The following is a 15,594-nucleotide window of genomic DNA, read 5'->3' on the forward strand; positions in this document are numbered from 1 at the left end:
ATTAAACTCTGTAACTATTTTAAAGGCACCATTGGCATCATGGTTAAATCCCTGAGCAGTTTAGTGACTGGGTGTATTGATACACCATCCAAAGTGTAATTAATAACTTCACCATCCTCAAAGGGATATTCGATGTCTGTTTCTTTATCCATCTATCAATCGCGCAATATCTGTGCTACCATGTTTTTCTATAATTCTAGAAAATGTGTGTATAAGAGAATGTTGAAACATTTAAATCAACACTGTATTCTATAAGAACACCAATGTGGTTTTCGTAAAAACTAATCCACAGCTCTTTTGCAACTTGTGGATAAAATCTTTACAGCCCTGAACAACAATGAATATGTTCTTGGCATCTTTTTAGATTTATCCAAATCGTTTGACACGGTTGATCATGAAATATTACTTTCTAAATTGCAGCAAAGACTGTATTGGTAGGGCTGCCGTCTTATCGGCTCTCAACCAACCAGCTATTTTGTTTGTCTTTTTGCGTTGTTCGGAACTTGTTTTGTACATAATGTTGCTCCTACCATCTCTTATGACCGAAAAGAGCTTCTGAACATCAGAACTGGGATTATTCACTTCAAATTGGACAAGGAATTCTTCTTAAATGAGCCGGCCGCGAGGATATACTGCAGACATCCGACCAGGCCCTGAACCCCATGATTTGCTGGAGAAGGAAACTGAGTGGCTAATCTGCCCTTGCCTTCCATTCTGCTAGCTAACGTTCAATCGTTGGAAAATAAATGGGACGAACTGACAGCACGTATATCATATCAACGGAACATTAAAAACTGTAATAAAGTTTCACAAGTCGTGACTGAATGACGACATTAAGAACATACAGCTGGCGGGTTATACACTCTATTGGCAAGACAGAACAGCAGCCTCTGGTAAGACACGCGACGGGGCCTATGCATTTATGTAAACAACAGCTAGTGCACGATATCTAAAGAAGTCTCAAAGTTTTGCTCGCCTGAGGTAGAGTATCTCATGATAAGCTATAGACCACACTATCTACCTAGAGAGTTTTCATCTGTATTTTTCATAGCTGTCTACATACCACTACAGAGCGAAGTTGGCACTAAAACCACACCCAACGAGCTGTATTCCGCCATAAGCAAACAGGAAAATGTTCACCAAGAGGTGGCGCTCCTGGTGGCCGGTGACCTTAATGCAGGAAAACTTAAATCAGTTCTACCAAATTTTTATCAACATGTTAAATGTGCAACCAGAAGGAAAAAAATACTCCACACAGAGACGCGTACAAAGCCCTCCCTCGACCTCCATTTGGCAAATCTGACCATAACTCTATCCCCCTGATTCCTGCTTACAAGCAAAAATTAAAGCAGGAAGCACCAGTGACTACAAAAAGGTGGTCAGATGAAGCAGATGCTAAACTACAGGACTGTTTTGCTAGCACAGACTGGAATATGTTCCGGGATTTTTCCAATGGCATTGAGGAGTACAGTCGCTGGCTTTATCAATAAGTGCAGTGAGGGCGTCGCCCCCACAGTGACTGTATATACATACCCCAACCAGAAGCCATGGATTACAGGCAACATTTGCACCAAGTTAAAGGGCAGAGTTGCCGCTTTCAAGGAGCGGGACTCTAACCCAGAAGCTTATAGGAAATTCCACTATGCCCTCTGACGAACCATCAAACAGCCAAAGCGTCAATACAGGACTAAGATCAAATTGTACTACACCGGCTCCGACACTCGTCGGATGTGGCAGGGCTTGCAAACTATTACAGACTACAAAGGGAAGCACAACCGAGAGCTGCCCAGTAACACGAGCCTACCAGACGAGCTAAATAACTTATATTCTCACTTCGAGGCAAGTAACACTGAAACATACATGAGAGCATCAGCTGTCCCGGATGACTGTGTGATCCCACTCTCCACAGCCGTTGTGAGTAAGACATTTAAACAGGTCAACATCCACAAGGCCGCGGGGCCAGATGGATAACCAGGACGTGTACTCTGAGCATGCACTGACCAACTGGCAAGTGTCTTCACTGACATTTTCAACCTCTCCCTGTCTGAGTCTGTAATACATCAACAATATGGCTGCTTGTTAAAGAAGAGATGGAGAGGGACAGAGACACGTAACATTGGTACATTCAGGAACTACTTTCACCTACAGTAACCATATATTTTGCACACAAATCGCCACCCGCTTTGAGTAAGTGTTACGAGAATTATGTTCTCAAGGTTCATAACCCAATTCAATAATACTACTCAGTCTGCAACTTAAACCTATAATTTGTAAGATCCTGGTCGAATGAAACAGACGAAGGCCCAGCTAAATAGACAAAAAGGTTTATTCACGAGAGCGCTGGTTAGTGGTACAAAACCATTCATTTTATACTGGCGTCTTACGCACATACTTTCACCCCACAAACATTAGGTCCTACGCACACACGTTCACACACAAATATTTACGTATCCTACGCCCACAATGTCCTGCTACCCAGCCGACAAAGATTAGGGGAATTCATGAGAATCACTCCCCTTCCTCCCTCAAGATAGGGAGGCCCTGGGAAGTACTCTCAGTGGCCCCCAGCCAAGGTCGGCACCGAATCTTGCTCAGACAGTCTGGTTCTAAGATATTATTATAGACACATCGTACAGATATATTGTTATACTCTAGGCAGGGTAGCCTAGTGGTTAGAGTGTTGGACTAGTAACTGGAAGGTTGCAAGTTCAAACCCCCGAGCTGACAAGGTACAAATCTGTCGTTCTGCACCTGAACAGGCAGTTAACCCACTGTTCCTAGGCCGTCATTGAAAATAAGAATTTGTTCTTAACTGACTTGCCTAGTAAAATAAAGGTTAAACAAAAATACTCTAGTTCATAACCCAATTCAATAATACTACTCAGTAATTCTGACTAAAAACTACACTCGCGGATATTATAATTCTACTGACTAAAACCGCACACATCATGATTCTAATCAATTTCATCAGGATTCTAATCAATTTCATCCAATCATATGGTTTCAGGGTGGAATATTCTAATCATTCATATGAACATATAAATCCCATTACAAATCCACCCTTAATGACTAAATAATACACCCTGATACCTAAATTGTATACAAGGATAATCCAAACCAATACATGTATGTACATTCGATGGTCATCAATGACTGTTATAGGCCTACATCCCATCATAACGCTTCATGTTGGAATTTTTATTACAAATTTCATAAAAAACAGTCTTAAACATCAAAAACAATCTCATCCAACATTGGCTCCTCGTAGTTAAAAGAAACAGAGCCATCTCCTAGGCCTGGAGGCCCGTATTCGTCATCCCACCAGCCGGAGCTCGGAATCGGTCCATACCTCACCCTCTGTTGCGTCATTGACCTCTCCAGAGTCCTGGTGATCAAACCTCTCATTACACGGAATCAAACAACATCCACACAGAACCAACACACTCATACAGTTGAAAGTCTCCACAACACATTAATTATCCACCCCAGAGTTCTCTGCTAATTCGTGAGCTAATGTGGTTAAACTGGCCAGGTTCTTGGTCACTGATCCGTCTGGAGCTGTGCTATTAAAAAATAAACGTACAGCAATGAACCCCAATCATTCTACATACCCTGCCCTTTTCTGCCAATAACATATCGAGAGTCAGTCTATTTTACCAGGTCATGAGGGAGGTGGCGGATAATTGGTCAGAGAACCCCTTTACTGCATCCCCAGTATCATTTACGAATCTCTGTTGATTATAATAGATGTCATTAATCCAATCCACATTTTTATTTATTGTCAACCACCAAAAGAACGTAGTGGTAAAGTCTTCACCTATTTGATTCATAGCTTTGTATTAATCTGTAACTTCCGTGAGGATGCCAATAGCCTTGAAAAGGGGGTTGGGCCTTTTCACAGCACACTTGTAAGGCTCTGATTGTCCGAAATTGTTCCAACATGTCTTCTACTCTTGTCCTTCTTTGTTGTTGTCCGGTATCCGGTGACTTGTAGTGTAATCCTGAACAGAATTACAGAGTTGATTTTCCTTCCGTTTGCTCTTGAAGATGCTTCTTTGAAGATAGGCTACCCAGCTGTATCAATGGTTTCCCAGTGGGGTTATGAGAGTTACGTAATACGATGGTTTGAACTGAGTATCAGGATGGTCCTACTTAAATTATCTTTTGAAGATACTTTACTTAGGACAGCTAATCAACCATACCAGTGATTGTCCGGGAGGTGAGTTTATCTTCTCCACCTCGTTTTTACATTCAAAGTTCAAACCATCTTAAAAACTTCTTAGGGATAGGGGGCAGTATTCGGAAGTTCAGATGACTGACATGCCCAAGGTAAACTGCCTGAAGTTTCTACAACTGTTAAAATAATGTATGTGAGTATAACAGAACTGATATGGCAGGTGAAAACCCGAGGAGAATCCAACAGAAATAAATATTTTTGAGGTGGGACCTGTCTATGGGAAAATCAAAGGAAATCCTCCCAGATTGCAGTTCCTATGGCTTCCACTAGATGTCAACAGTCTTTAGAAAGGGTTTCAGGCTTGTTTTTTGAAAAATGAGCTAGAATGTCGTTTTTCAAGGTGGCTCTCATTTTGACTGGTGTTGTGGCACGCGTGGATGAGGGCGCGCACTTGGTTATTTATCTCCGGTATTGAACACACTATTCTCCGTCTTAAATTTGATCGTTTATTTACATATTAGGGTACCTGAGGATTGATTAGAAACGTTGTTTGACTTGTTTGGACAAAGTTTATTGGATACTTTTGACTAAAATACAAATGTAGAGCAATACTAAACTTCTACAATGAATATATCTATTGTTAATCAGTAGTCTAAAGCCCTATAAATGTAAGGAACGAGGGGTCTTTTAACCCCTCCCCTTCTATTAATAAAACATAAGCATCATACATTTTTTAAAATACAATAAACATTTGGGTACAACCCTTTTTATGACCCCTAGGTGAACCCGACAAAGTAGAAAATCCTACATCCATCTCATTAGATCAGAACAGGACGGATCAACAGTGATTCATATTACTGGTTTGCATCCTAAAAAAAAGGATAGTTGTGTTTTTCTGCATAACACACATAATTTGTCTACCCATATGATGTGGATCATTGTCAGGTTATTAGATATATAAGCTTCAGTAACAAAATAACACCATGGTTGTGTAGAATGTGTTTGTTTTGGGTCCACACTGATAAGATTTTCTTCTGAATAACTGACCGGGGCATAATAATTTCCATTCAGCTTCAGGCAACTTTGATATAACTTTGATATAACTTGATCACACCTGTAGTGACTACTTCTAGCCGTCACACCCATTGTTGCTTATCCATTGTTCACTAGATATATCAACGTAATTACACCCAACACAAAAACAGAATGATTCCCACCACTAGATCACATAACGAGACGTGAGCTGGACGTGATTCCAACTCTGCCACCAATGTTGTGGAAGAAAGTGAAAGCTGCAACAGGAACTCTAACCAGGGCTCATATGCGGCGAAGTGAGCTCTAACAGCCGTTGTCATGAAAGCCTAGTGGGCCTCTGTGCAGAGGCAGTAGGCCTAAAATGCTGGCATATACCTTGTTACAATAGCCTAAGTATATTACATGATTGACACGACCGTAATAATCATCATGAAGCAGCCTTGGAAGTGCCATAAGTGTAAGCCAACTAAATTCATCATTATTAGTATTTTTTTTTTTACCCCTTTTTCTCCCCAATTTCATGGTATCCAATTTGAAGTTGCAGCAATGAGACAAGACTGTAACTCCCATACAGACTCAGGAGAGGCAAAGGTCAAGAGTCGTGCATCCTCCGAAACACAACCCAACCAAGCCGCACAGCTTCTTGACACAATGCCACACTTAACCCGGAAGCAAGCCGCACCAATGTGTCGGAGGAAACACATGCACCTGGTGACCGTGCCCGGCCCGCCACAGGATTTGCTAGGGCGCGATGGGGCAAGGGCATCACTGCCAGCCAAACCCTCGAACCCAGAATCTCTAGTGGTACAGCTAGCGCTGTGCTGCAGTGCCTTAGATCACTGCACCACTCGGGGGGGCCATAATTCATTATTTTACATGAACCTGTTCAACTGCATTGATATGGCTTAGTTCATCATGGTCCAGACGCATTATAGTTGCAAATACCATTCAACTGCACCAGGGGAATTTAAACCAAACCGATTTTTTTTGCAGGTCTTCTGTTTCCGCACATTTATTGGTGAATGAATTTCCCATCGTGAAAATGTATCCTCATTCGCCAATCAAATACCTTCATCAATACCACAAAAAAAGACAAATACAGATTTTTACTCCAATCTGGCAACCCTTATATCATCCGACATAGCACCAGTATCCCAAAGTATTAAGCGAAAACAAGCATAGAAAACAGAATTGGCATTAATACAAATAAAAAAACAATGTAAGGCTACTATTATTAGTATTTCGGTGACAAACTAGTAAATTAACAATATTGTGTTTTTTTGTATTTTTTTGTATAAAGGTGGGACACAAAAAAAGGCACACCACTGCCCAACAGATTGTTCAGAAGTTTTTTCCTACGAATGAAGTTGCACAAAAATGTTTGTATTTTCACACAAATTAAGCCGGACAAAATCTGCTGAAATTTTTTGTACATATTTGCACAAATTTAGTGTGAGATTGTGTTGGTTTACGTGATTGATAAGACTGAACTAGATCAATGATAATTCAATAATCAATATTGTGTTGCACCTTTAACCAATAGCCTAACAAATGAACAACTCCTACAAATAAAATGCAAAGACATAACTTTTGATTGTCTTTATTAAGACATCCTCTATATAAAATTTCAGCCAGACCGTCCAGCCAGCCCGAGCCGCCTGTAAGCCAGACCCCCACCAGTCTAAGAACTCAACTCTCCCCAACACAATTTCCTTCCCATCTTTTTTTTTTTAAATGTCTCAAGGGGAATGTTTTGAAAACAAACAAAAACACACACACTTACGTATAAACACACAGAAACAGTACATCTTCCATATAGGAATAGTTGCAGGTAGGCTAGTGGCTAGAGCGTTGGGCCAGTAACTGAAAGGTTGCTGGATCGAATCCCGAGCTGACAAGGTAAAAATCAGTTGTTCTGCCCGAGCAAGGCAGTTAACCCACTGTTCCCCAGGTGCTGAAGATATGGATGTCAATTAAGGCAGCCCCACGCACCTTGATACAGTTTGGAAATAAACTTTAGTGGTTGTCAAGAGTGCCTTAAAATAGTTTCAGTCTTTGAAGCTTCTTACTTGTCCAGTATTTGCTGCACAGAGAGAACAAAGTATTGTATCTCCAAGAATTCACCTCACCTCCGTCACAGACTGGTCTTCCCTGGCTGCCTGACCCTGTTGAGACCCCTGTCACCACACCATCTGAGCCCCTTAAAATGAGGCATGGCAAAGAATGACCTTGGTGTACATTTATACATGATATTATCCATGCATTGAATCAATGGTTCAATAATTGAAATGACCATAATTCCCAGATCCTAGACTGTAGCCTACCCATCAACTCAAGATGGAACTTTGCATCTATTCACCGATTGTTATAATATACTGCAAGATTCACCTGAGCTGCGTAGGCTGGTCTTCCCTGGCTGTCTGACCCTACAGGGACACCTGTCACCATCTGATCCTGCTAAGACATGATGAGCATAGTGTTGTGTACTGACTGCGCACCATGACAGTGAAGCCTGTAGAGCTGTTTATACAGTGTCAGTGTGAAAAGTAGGAAATTAGCTAGGGAAACTGACAAATCAATAACATTACATTGCTATACTGACTAATAAAAACTCACATTGCGCTGAAAAAATGTCAGAATATCGGTCTTCAATCGTTTGGCCGCTGGTTTAATCATCAGTGTGATTGAGACAAAAATAATAGCTAAAGTTAGGCAGCTAGCTAGCTAACGTTAACCAACTTTTGTCTAACTCTAGCTAATGGTACATCATCAAATGTACTTAATTAACAAAGACTACAACCCATTTCCATACAAAAAAAACAGCTGTTAGATACCGCTACCTGACAGGTAGCTAGCTGGAGGCTAGCTAGAGCTGAACTGGCTTTGGTAGCTATCAGCTAGCCAACTAGCTGCTAGTAGTTTATTCACTCCAGTCGAGAGGGGATGAAACATTAGCTAACTTTTACATGTCAGTTACACTACTAGCTCAGCACTGGGAATAAATGTTTTTTTGTTTCTTCTGTCAAACAGCAGTTACCTTGTCAGCTACTTCAGTAGCCAGTTCCTGCCCTGCTTGCCTTTACAACTTGGTGAAAAGTGCAACACACCCAGACAGCATCTCTCTCATGCTGGTCCTATACACTAGCCTTTCAGCAGCTTTGCCTTCAAACAGCCTGTCCGCACACTCAGTGGTGTCTATGCATCCTAAATCCAGCCAACTGAAACCGCAAAACAGCCTCCCCAACCGCTGAGGTGTACGCATGGTCCTAAAGCACACTATTGCCGTGTATTACAGTGCAATGATAAAACTGGCTGCGACAAAAATGTGGGGGGGGGTCATGTCTCGTCCGTCCCCAGCGAAAGTTGCGCCACTGGCTAAATTCAATTTGATCTGTCTTTTTAATTGTGTGATTCATATTTTGTTTAAGATACGTTATAAGTAGGCCTATTTCTGTGATTTGTTGGGTAGGGCAGGCATCTGCCTTTGTTGATAATTGCTGCAATATAGCCTGCTCAGAACTTTTGTGAATGTTTAAACCATATTTCATTCTGTTGAACCATTTTCTTTGGCCAAATTAAGTTCCAACTGCAATATAATAGCCTGCTCCTATATTCCCTGTGGGTTGACTTACTTTAGATATTACCCTAATTAAGTTTGGAAACTTTTGTGAAGGTTTGGTGTGGCTATTATTAAGCTTTAGCTACTGCAAGCCTATGATATAAAGGCAGTGTGCACCAGCACTCCAACTGACTCCAACAGTTGAACTTTTTATATTGTGTTATTGACTGTACGTTTGTTTATCCCATGTGTAACTGTGTTGTTGTTTTTGTCGCACTGCTTTGCTTTATCTTGGCCAGGTCGCAGTTGTAAATGAGAACTTGTTCTCAACTGGCCTACCTGGTTAAATAAAGGTGAAATAAAAAAAAAACATTGAGTGGCAAACCTGTAAAGTCACAAATGAATTTGATTGACTTTGAAAGTTACAGAAATCCAAATATGCAATCGATAAACAAAAACACTAATTATTGACATCAACTATACCAATCAAAAGGCCGAGTTTTACAGATAAAACTGATATGTTTAGATAAATGAAAAATATTTCACAGGTCAATAATAAAACTAAAAAGGCATGTAGAGACACTAACAAATCAATTAGCACAACAAATAACAGCTTTCTAAGTGGTTTCTAATTTGAGTAATTTTGGCTGTTACAACTCACCATGTGTTACTTTATGCTCTGGGAGACCATATCACTCTTTGCAGCAAAATGTTTGCCATTCAACATTTGTTGGTTTTTGTTCAACTCCCACAACACATTTCTGAATAAATATTGAAAAGGATATAGACCCCCATTGACACTCCCAATCCCATGGAGATGTCCTCAGGCTCTTCAGTGAGTAGCTCCTCTCCATCAAGGAAGACTTTGATGCAAAAGGGATTCCCATCTATTCTTATTGTAGGTGATGGGAACTTTACACATTGTAAGAAGTTTTTAAAAAAGTTATAAGATTAAGGTTACTCAAGTCATATTTCAAACAGTAAGTTAACAACTGAGCACACCTTACACAGTAGTACTAACTTTGCATGTATTTATTTGTCTGCTTGGAAATACATACCATGTCTGTGACCTACAGTCCATTTGGATCTTCTTTCAGGAGGAAGAGGAGGAGCAAAATGGCTGCAGTGTCCTCGAGACCTTAAGGGTGGGTAATAGAAAGGCTGGATTAGAATCAATAGAATTTGAACAGCTGCATCCTGTATAGGGTACATTAGAAATGTCATGACGGATTATTGGGACGGATTATTGGGACCGAGGTCAGAGGAGCAGATTTAGTCAAATACATAACTAGCGATTGTCTCGTTATGGTGCTGGCCCTAGCCAGGAGAGACACATGGAACGAGGGGTTAATACGGTAATCGGGGGGAAGCTGTAACCTATAACAAACCTTGTTCACTCTCCTCAGGACTTTAAATGGCCCCACAAACCGCGGACCGAGCTTCCGGCATAACAGGTGGAGGGGCAGGTTTCGGGTCGAGAGCCAGGCCCGGCACCGGGGCCTCACCGCGGTGACGGTCTGCCTTCTCTTTTTGGCGCAGCACGGCCAGCTTCCCATGTCTCCTCCGCGCGCCTGAAACAATCGACCACCACAGGAGCCTCGGTCTGACTCGGATGCCAAGACTCCAGAACGGGCTGGTACCCCAGTATGCACTGGAAGGGAGAGAGGTTAGTGGATGAGTGTCGAAGCGAGTTCTGTGACATCTCGGCCCAGGGCACGAACGCCGCCCACTCCCCCGGCCGGTCCTGGCAATAAGACCGCAGAAACCTGCCCACATCCTGGTTCACTCTCTCCACCTGCCCATTACTCTCAGGGTGGAAACCTGAAGTAAGGCTGATCGAGACCCCTAGATGTTCCATAAACGCCTTCCAGATCCTAGACGTGAACTGGGGACATTCGTCAGACACTATATCCTCAGGCACCCTGTAAGGCCGGAAGACATGCGTAAACAAGGCCTCCGCAGTCTGTAGGGCCATAGAGAGACCGGGCAGAGGGAGGAGACAGGACTTAGATCAACCGATCCACAACGACCAGGATCGCGGTGTTACCCTGTGAGGGGTAAGAAAATCCACCGACAGGTGCGACCAAGGCCGTTGTGGAACGGGTAAGGGGTGTAACTTCACTCTGGGCAGGTGCCTAGGAGCCTTGCACTGGGTGCACACCGAGCAGGAGGAAACATAAACCCTTACGTCCTTTGCCAAGGTAGGCCTCCAGTACCTCCCACTCAAACAGCGCACTGTCCGACCGATCCCAGGATGACCAGAGGAGGGTGACATGTGGGCCCAATAGATCAGCCGGTCACGAACAGCAGACGGGACATACAGACACCCAGCGGGACACTGGACGGGAGAGGGCTCTACACGTAAAGCCTGCTCAATGTCCGCGTCCAGCTCCCACACTGCCGGCAGCATAAGGCAGGAGGCGGGGAGCATGGGAGTGGGATCCATGGGCCGCTCCTCTGTGTCATACAGCTGGGACAATGCATCTGCCTTCATTTTCTGGGAGCCTGGTCTGTAGGAAAGGGTGAACAGAAAACGGGTGAAAAACATGGCCCACTTTGCCTGGCGAGGGTTCAGTCTCCTCGCTGCCCGGATGTACTCCAGATTGCAGTGGTCAGTCCAGATGAGAAAAGGGTGTTTTGCCCCCTCAAGCCGATGTCTCCACGCCTTCAAGGCATTGACGACAGCCAACAGCTCACGGTCCCCCACATCATAGTTTCGCTCCGCCGGGCTGAGCTTCTTCGAGAAGAAGGCACAGGGGCGGAGCTTCGGTGGTGTACCCGAGTGTTGAGAGAGCACAGCTCCTATCCATCCTCGGACGCATCCACCTCCATTATGAACGCCAAAGAGGGATCCGGATGGGCCAGCACGGGAGCCGAGGTAAACAGAGCCCTCAGGTGACCAAAAGCCCTGTCCGCCTCAGCCGACCACTGCAAACGCACCGGGCCCCCCTTCAGCAGTGTGGTAATGGGAGCCGCTACCTGACCAAAACCCAGGATAAACCTCCGGTAGTAGTTGACAAACCCTAAGAACTGCTGCACCTCCTTTACCGTGGTGGGAGTCGGCCAATTACGCACGGCTGCAATGCGGTCACTCTCCATCTCCACCCCTGAGGTGGAAATGTGATACCCTAGGAAAGAGACGGACTGCTGGAAGAACAGGCATTTCTCAGACTTGACATACACCATTACACCCTGCCCATGCAGGTCCCTGAAAATCTTGTCTACAAAGTGTGCCGGATTAAGTAATATGACATGCTATTCTATAAAATAATCTCTCCGTAATTAATATCACCTGATTGAGCTAATCATGTAAATGTAATTAACTAGAGAGTTGGGCACCATGAAATCATATTTATAGAGCTGTTATCTTCCGAATAAACTCTTAAAGACCTAGTAATATTTTACATCAATAGCAGTCAATGTCAATCGTCATCTTAATTCAGTCTCATCTGAAAGTTGTAAATTCTTGGTTATCTGCACGAACCCTGGCTAACAATTTGAATCAGCAATAGAAAATTGGGCTTAATTATTTATTTACTAAATACCTAACTAATCACACAGAATTACACATAATTAAATCATAACTTGATTACAAATGACGTCATAAAGGAAAACGTCCCTAGCGGGCGGAACAGATATGACAGCTTGTTACACAAAGGAAAAGGGCTGGGTTTGAGTGAAAGAGCGGGAAGACTGAGCGACACAGGGAGAAGCTGTGCTATCGTAAATACAGTATCTGATGCATTCTAAATTACCGCCCATTTGGAAAATGCAATAAATATTTACTCTGAGCTGCGCTTTGGTAGGTTGGTGGTAGATGGAAGGCCGTGTGGCCCAACCAAGTCCTTTGAAGAATGTCTCTGGTTGTCAATTGAATACTTTGTAATAACGTCGTTGTGTGGTAGACGGGATACTCCGTCTGTTCCTTCCTAACCTGCATTTGCATCTGCTGTTGCTAACTCAACGGCTAGGAGGTATCACTTCTGTAGTGAATAAGAGTTCAAAGTTCTTACCATTCGCAACCAAAGCTCACGCTGATGTTGGCTTCGTTCTGTAGTTATTATCTGAACCATTCTGAACCAATCTTTGGTAAAGGAGGTTATATTGTCATCAAGGGCTTATATAGGAAGGGAGAGGAGGGCATGTTTGAAAGGTTTTATAACCCATGTCCCTTCACAAGGGCGGGCCACTGATTGAGCAGAGCCCTGTCTTATGAAAACCCAAATCTTACATTTTAGAAGCTAAAATCACATTTCATCCCATCACAAATAATTTCATATTCAAACATTTAAATTGAACAACAATTCCATGTGAATCCGATAACTCTGATGTGTAGACTTTCCACTGTAGAGTTTATGTCATCTTATCATTGACGAGAATGTCTCAGATGACAACCGAACTGACATCATATTTATTAAGTACCACCGCATATGTTCAATTGGTCGCATTACCAGAATATAGTTCATTTCCCCCCACCTTCTGATGTTCCCAGAATTTCTATGTTAACCAAGGGTTTTGCAAATGTAACCTCAGTAGGGTAGAGAGAGGAAAAAGGGGGGAAGAGGTATTTATGACTGTCATGAACCTACCCCCCAGGCCAATGTCATGATAAAAGGCTTGGAAGACTGATGGCGCATTCATCAACCCGTACGGCATGATGAGGTACTCATAGTGCCCTGAGGTGGTACTGAAAGCCGTGTTCCACTCGTCTCCCTCCCGGATACACACCAGGTTGGAAGCGCTCCTGAGATCTAGTTTGGTGAAGAAGCGCGCTCCATGCAGTGACTCAATTGCTGTGGCTATGAGCGGTAGCAGGTAACTATACCTCACAGTGAATAGGTTCAGACCCCGATAGTCAATACACGGGTGCAGACCTCCCTCCTTCCTCTTCACAAAAAAGAAACTCGAGGCGGGTGAAGCGGAGGACCGAATGTACCCATGACGCAGGGATTCAGAGACATGTTTCCATAGTCGCTGTCTCCGCCTGTGAGAGGGGATACACGTGACTCCTGGGAAGTGCAGCGTCTACCAGAAGATTTATCGCACAATTGCCCCGTCGATGGGGTGGTAATTGAGTCGCCTTCTTTTTGGAGAAGGCGAGAGCCAAATCGGCATATTCAGGGGGAATGCGCACGGTGGAGACCTGGTCTGGACTTTCCTTCGTAGTAGCACCAACGGAAACCACTAAACACCTCCCTGAGCACTCTCGTGACCACCCCGTGATAGCCCTCTGTTGCCAAGAAACAGTGGGGTCATGACAAGCTAACCAGGGTAGGCCTAGCACCACAGGAAACGCAGGAGAGTCAATAAGGAAGAGACTAATTCTCTCCTCGTGACCTCCCTGCGTCACCATGCCCAGAGGAGCGGTGGCCTCCCTAATCAACCCTGACCCTAATGGTCGACTATCTAAGGCGTGAACGGGGAAAGACACAGCCACGGGAACAATGGGGATCCCTAAACTATGGGGGAACGATCTATCTATAAAATGACCAGCCGTGCCTGAATCGACGAGCACCTTATTCGGAGAATGCGGGGAAAACTTAGGGAAAGTGACATACAAAAACATATGTGCAACAGAGGGCACTGGTTGAGAATGGTGACGACTCACCTGGGGTGACGCCAGAGCACCCTGCCTGCTGCCTCGATACCCAGAGGAACCAACCCGGCACTGACCGGCAGTGTGACCTCTGCGGCCACAGATGGTGCACGAACTGGAACCTCCTCCGGTCTCCCTGCGCACCGCCCCTCCCAGCTCCATGGGTATCGGAGAGGGGGTGCGGGGGGATGGAACCACCAGACCCCGATCTGAACATCCACAGGTAGCCAGCAGGTTATCCAGCCGGAAGGATAGGTCCACCAGCTGGTCGAATGTGAGGTTGGTGTCTCTGCAGGCCAACTCCCGATGGACGTCCTTGTGCAGACTGTAGCGATAATGATCGATGTGTAGCTCCATCCCGCGCCGGCAGCCAGGGTCTGAAACTCCAGGGCAAACTCCTGGGCAATCCGCGTCCCCTGCCTCAGATGGAAGAGGCGTTTACCCGCCGCTCTACCCTCGGGCGGGTGGTTGAAGACCGCCCGGAAACGTTGGGTGAACTCCTCAAACTGGTCCAACGCCGCATCTCCCTCTCTCCACACGGCATTGGCCCACTCCAGGGATTTCCCGGTGAGGCACAAGACGAGGGCGGACACCCTCTCACGGCCCGAAGGAGCTGGGTGGATGGTTGCCAGGTATAGGTCTAGCTGCAACAGGACCCCCTGGCAGTTCGCAACCGTCCCATCGTATTCCTGGGGAAGGAAGAGACGAATCCCACTGGGACCAGGAGAAGGAGGGGCGAGTAGTGGAGACCCCGGATGTGCTGGTGGAGGCAATGGGAGAACTCCCTGTCTCTCCCAGGAGGTCCATTGTCTGGACAACGCGGTCCATGGCGGTGCCAAGATGGTGAAGCATTGCTGCGTGCTCCCAGACGCGCTCCTCCACCCCTATACCCGGGGTACCTGCTCCTGCTGACTCCATAAGTTTGGTCCGGAATTCTGTAAGGGGTGCGTACTGGCGGCAGAGAAGTCAGGCACAGGAGAGCAAAAACTGTGTTACAAAGGCACAGTTTAATAATAAAAATCACCATAAACAGAACAATCAATACAATGGGTACAAAACCCGTCGCACACCAGAAATAACGTGCACAAGCACTTACAATAAACAATACCGGAAGGGGGACATGGGGGGAACAGAGGGTTAAATACACAACACATAATGATGAATTGAAACCAGGTGTGTGGGAAGACAAGACAAAACAAATGGAAAATGGATCGATGATGGTTAGAA

The sequence above is a fragment of the Oncorhynchus kisutch genome, linkage group LG17, assembly GCF_002021735.2.
Source record: "Oncorhynchus kisutch isolate 150728-3 linkage group LG17, Okis_V2, whole genome shotgun sequence".
Lineage (NCBI taxonomy): Eukaryota > Metazoa > Chordata > Actinopteri > Salmoniformes > Salmonidae > Oncorhynchus > Oncorhynchus kisutch.